Here is a 5000-nt window from a genome sequence, read left to right on the forward strand (position 1 = left end):
GCTCCCGGCACGACGCGAGCACCCCCTCGTCTGCCTTCGCCGCCTCTCCACAGCTCCGTCCTCTTCGCTCCGACTCCAACGCACACGACGACGACGACCAACAACCAATTCTTCCTCTTCCCAACTCCACCGACTGCGAAGTCTTAACTCCCTTGACTGACGAACGCGGTCGCTTATATAAGCCCCGTGGCTTCGCCTTTGACCCCCTGCCTTCGACCTTTCACCTCGCTCCCCATTGGCCCGAGAAAAAGTGGGCGTGAATGCATTTTGATCCATGAATTTGCATATAGCGACCGCCCTCCAACGCCCTGGAGGCGGGGCCAAATCGCCCCGCGCTCACCGATTGGACGGCACAAAAGTGGGCGTGTGTCGTTTTTGATCCGTTTTTGGAGCGGAAAATCCGTGGTTTTGTACACGCTGTTCGGCGCGCGCCCTGCACGAGTCCACCACCGGTACCCACAAGCGGCACAAGAACGGTGGCGATGCGACGGTTGCGAGGTGTGACGTGAAGCGGCGCCGCGGTGGGTGGTTGATGTTGTGGTTGGTGGTGGTAACAATGGCGGTTGGTCCAAAATAAAGATAGTAAAAGAAAAACGGCTATCCTGAAGAGTCGCAGCACGCATAAATGACATGTATTCCCACTAGACAACGGGTTTGGGCCTAACTACACATATACTTACGGAGATATCTCACCTAAGGGACCTGAATGGTGGTTTGCGAATTTGGTAACCACAACACTACCCCCTCCCCTTTTTACAGACTCATCCCGAGTCGTCAAATTTTCGTGTGCCATCATGTGTAGTTTTCCCCTAGTACATTTTACCTACGGATCCCTGAGTGCGACATTCATGGTATTCGTGTCCCCAAAATAAATAACCTGAGGGCTGCGTAACTACCTAAACAAACTCACTCACACGGACGACTTAAATTTTATTGCCGGCGCTAGGACAGACATGCCGGGGGCGCACTCATATTTACAGTACATCTTAACCTTAACTTACAAATTTTACACTAAACCATGGCCCAGGATCATTGAACTCTGCAAAAGAAAAGCAGTTAGCAGGGAGCCAGGCTGCCCGCATGCAGTCTCTGGCTCAAAACAATGCAGGTGACAGGGAACGTGGCTGGCTGCTCACACGCAGTCCAAGGCCTTCCTTTTTGAACTGAACGCAGTGAACCACAACGGTGCATGGGCTGCACAAACGTAGTCTCTGTGCCAGCTCAAGTGGCACACGCAATGAACACAACGAATGGATGGATGAACACAAACACGGTGCACGGGCCGCCACTGCAGGCCCGTGTTGTAGCTGCCAACAGGGCAGTTCTGGCAGCTTGCAAACTGTTGCCTTGCGGATCCTGGCGCACATGGAAATGAACAGGGGGGGGGGGGGCAAAGCAAAATTGAACGGGGCTGGTGAACGTGGGCAGTGGGCATGGCATGGCAAAGGTGATCAGGCAAACACAGCCTGCAGAACCAGGCCGCTGCAGGCAAACACAGCCGGCAGATGAACTGGCCGGCACAGGCCTTGCAGCACAGCAGCTGCAGACGATCCAGCCGGCACAGGCCTTGCAGCACAGCAGCTGCAGATGAAGTGGGCCGGCACAGGCCTTGAAGAAAAACAGCCAGCCGGCAGATGAAGTGGGCCGGCACAGGCCTTGCAGTAACACAGCCAGCAGATGAAGCTGGCCAGCCTTTGTCGTTCAGTGGAGGTTGGTGGAGGGAGTGCGGTGGTGATGGCCACTTGGAAGGCGGGCTCGGACCTACCTACCTGTCTCCCTCCCAACCTTATCGCCTTTGCCTCTCACTGTACATACCCACTCCCTTAATTTGTCAAACCCCAATTTAGCCCCAACTTATTTTTTTGTTGTTTTTATTTTTACTTCTCCACTATAAATCGTCCCCTAACCCCCTTTATCGTCCTTGTTCGGCTAACCTATCCTGTCACCTAGCCTACTCCCAACCCCTACGTTCCCTTCCCGGAGGGGAATAAGGGAGAGCTAGCGTCCTGTGTCGAGGCCCAACGAAGCCTCAGAATGGCCTCCCCAGAGTTCGGCGATCTTAACACCAAGTGGGTCCAGCGGCCCACAACGACAGCGAGGGGATGGATGGTGCGGAGGGGTACATCTCCTAATCTACCCTAACCATTTAACTGTTAAACTACCCCGGGGCTTTCAACAAGTGCCTCTCGCTTAAACTATTGGTTCTAACAACCCAGATTCCCGTCGCCTGTGTTGGTGTCCTCACAATTTCGGGCCTCGCCCCCCAATTTTCTCTCCGTGCCCTCACACGGTCTCCTGGCTAGGACACGTGGCTCCCTTTGGCAGGCACGACCCTCTGCCGAATCTCCCGCTATGGCACCCCCGGGCACTACACTGCCTCCGAGCCTACCAGCTCCCTAACACCGGGGAGTGCCCCCCATGGCACCTCCCCTGAAACGCGCACGTGGCAGGCCGGCCTCCCGGGCCCCTTTCCGAGGGTCACCCGTGCCCACAACACTGCCCACGCGGCTAATGGCGCCCCGGGCCCCCGCACCAAGCAGGCGCACCCGTGCCCACTTCGCTATCCCGGCCCCCCATGGGCCCTTGGCCTAACGCGGCCGACTAGCCTGGTGCCCGGGGTACCCACTCAGCGATACTCACCTTTCGCAGCCACGCTCCCAAGCCCGTCAACAGGGCTCCTGCACCCCTCCAAATGGGTCTCGAGCCTACTTTCCCACCAACAACAAAACGACCTCCATTTTTCAATTTGACTAACCCAGCTAACTCACTTTACTCTGACCCCGGGGTCCCTTGGGCGGGAGTCACTCCTCCCCCCAATCACTCATCGCACCATGCATTCCCCATTCACTCCATACACACAGACCCGCTGGCCTCACTCACTCACCATGTACTCACCTCACAACTCACCAACTCTTCAACACACACACCGCTGAACTCTGCCATCCTTCTAACTACATCCCCTAACTAACTCGTGCTCCCACGTCATCCCTTAAACTAGTAGCACGTTCCTTTTAACACTACGTAGCTAAGCTACGTCCCCACTACACATCCAAAGTCTGTCTCTGTCTCCTAATCTCTTTAATCAATTTCCCCACCTAAATCTGGCTGCAATCCCTCTAACTAATCCATTCCACGGACTCCATGAGGACTTACCCCTGCCCCATGAAGTCGGTCTAGCTAAGCTAACCCTTCCCCCTAACTAGTTTCCATCCTGTGCCCAGGTAAGGGGGTCTTCCACCCCTTGCCCAGGAATCCTGTGCACCCGAAAGTGAGGCTTGTTTTTATTTTTTTTTTTTTTTCATGCGCAGCACCTGCGCGGCAACTCAGAGCTCGCGCACTTTACACCTGCCCGTGACGTCATGCAGTTGCACGTGTTCCTCGTCCCTCCTTGGACGGTGCCATCCGGCAGGGATACCCCTCCTGCCGGATTCCAACCCCACGTGCAGCCATGACGTCACCGTGCACATAAAAAAACACAAGCCCCACGTCTCGAGGGGTTCCCCACGCGAACACATGTGCTTTGCCCGTTGGAGCTTAACACACACGATCGCGTGGAGAACCCGTCCGGTCCAAATCCGTAATCCTGCCTAAACATTGTCCGTCCGCGGGATCGGCAAATCCACCGCTGGCGTTTCCGGACCGGGACTTCACTATCGCAAGCGAGCACGTGGTGGTCTCGTGCGTTGCACAGCACGAACCTCGTGCTCACTGCTGGGTGAACCCGGCACGGTCCCCGAAACAGCTACAGCCGCTACTCGGCTTTCTTTCCTCACATGTCGCCGTCGTCGCCATTCGACCCACGCACACCTGCGTGTTACGACGCACACACTCCATTCCATTGCATTCACACCGGGAGACGCGGCTGCGTGCTCCCGCATGCCAACCGACATCTCCCTCACATACCACTCTCTCACACACACGGTCTCCCTTGCATACGGCCGTTCACTCACGCGTGCCTCACTACTCACACAAACCATACTACTTACACACGCGGGGGCACTCACCCGCGGTGCCTCACTCACACTGGCCGTTTCATCCACACATACGGCCTCACTCACACACGGTGCCTCATCCACACACGGCGTGCTGGGAAGCATGCACTCCGGCACCATCGCCACCACACCACTCGCACACGGGGTCGCTTCCACACACGGGGACGCACTCACACCTTGCACCACACACACAGGGACAACCACACTGGGGATTCGTGTCCCCACAAGGGTCTCCGGGGCCTCTATACCCCCCAAGCTCTCCGTGCACCCGTCCACAGCACCCGTCCCCTCAACCTCGCAAAGCACGACCGGACTCACCTGGTCGTGACTCGCCTCAAGGGGGCATACTCCCTCCCCTCGTTCCTGGAGGAGGCCATGGCTATCCAGGTGCTCGCACTCGGTCCCTACACGCTCCGCGAGCTCAACCTCACTATCCTCCACTACCTCCGTGTGTGTGTGTGCGTCACTTACCCCGTCTTCATCGTGTTGTTTCTCCTCTATTTTTTCTGTCTCCCGTGTCTCTATACATTTATAAGTTTCTGTCGTCGTCACCTCGTGTCTCGTCTCACACGTTTTGGTCTCCCCATTTAATTTTTCCCTTTTGGTCACCGTCGATTCCTCTGTCACGACCCTCGCCCAACACGCCCCCCGAATTATTTTTTACCCGCCTCCACCGCGGGCCTGTCAGCCGTTGCACCCCCTTCCAGCTCGTTTGCTCCCACACGTGGAGTCGCCATTCCCAGCTCCCTGGTCACGGCCTTCATGCCCGCCTGCAGGCATCGGCCCATGTTCTGCGTCTCACCCCGCAGCTCTTTCATTTCTTCCCTCATTTGCTTGTTCATTTTGTTTGTGTTTGTATCCATCTTTTCGTTTATTTGTTGTGTATTCGCATCCAATTTTTGTGTATTTGCATCCATCTTTTCGTTCATTTGTTGTGTATTCGCATCCATTTTTTGTGTATTCGCATCCATTTTTTGTGTATTCGCATCCATCTTTTCGTTCATTTGT

At 55.8% G+C, this 5000-nt stretch overlaps 1 protein-coding gene across 5 annotated transcripts in view; it reads left to right on the forward strand.

Moving 5' to 3' along the window:
- LOC147012718 (protein FAM135A-like) overlaps window positions 1–5000 on the forward strand; it is a 151136-nt gene that overhangs the window by 140306 nt on the left and 5830 nt on the right. The window lies entirely within an intron of this gene.

Source organism: Eptatretus burgeri, chromosome 14, assembly GCF_056783735.1.
Source record: "Eptatretus burgeri isolate ZD-2024b chromosome 14, Ebu_testis_v1, whole genome shotgun sequence".
Classification (NCBI taxonomy): Eukaryota; Metazoa; Chordata; class Myxini; order Myxiniformes; family Myxinidae; genus Eptatretus; species Eptatretus burgeri.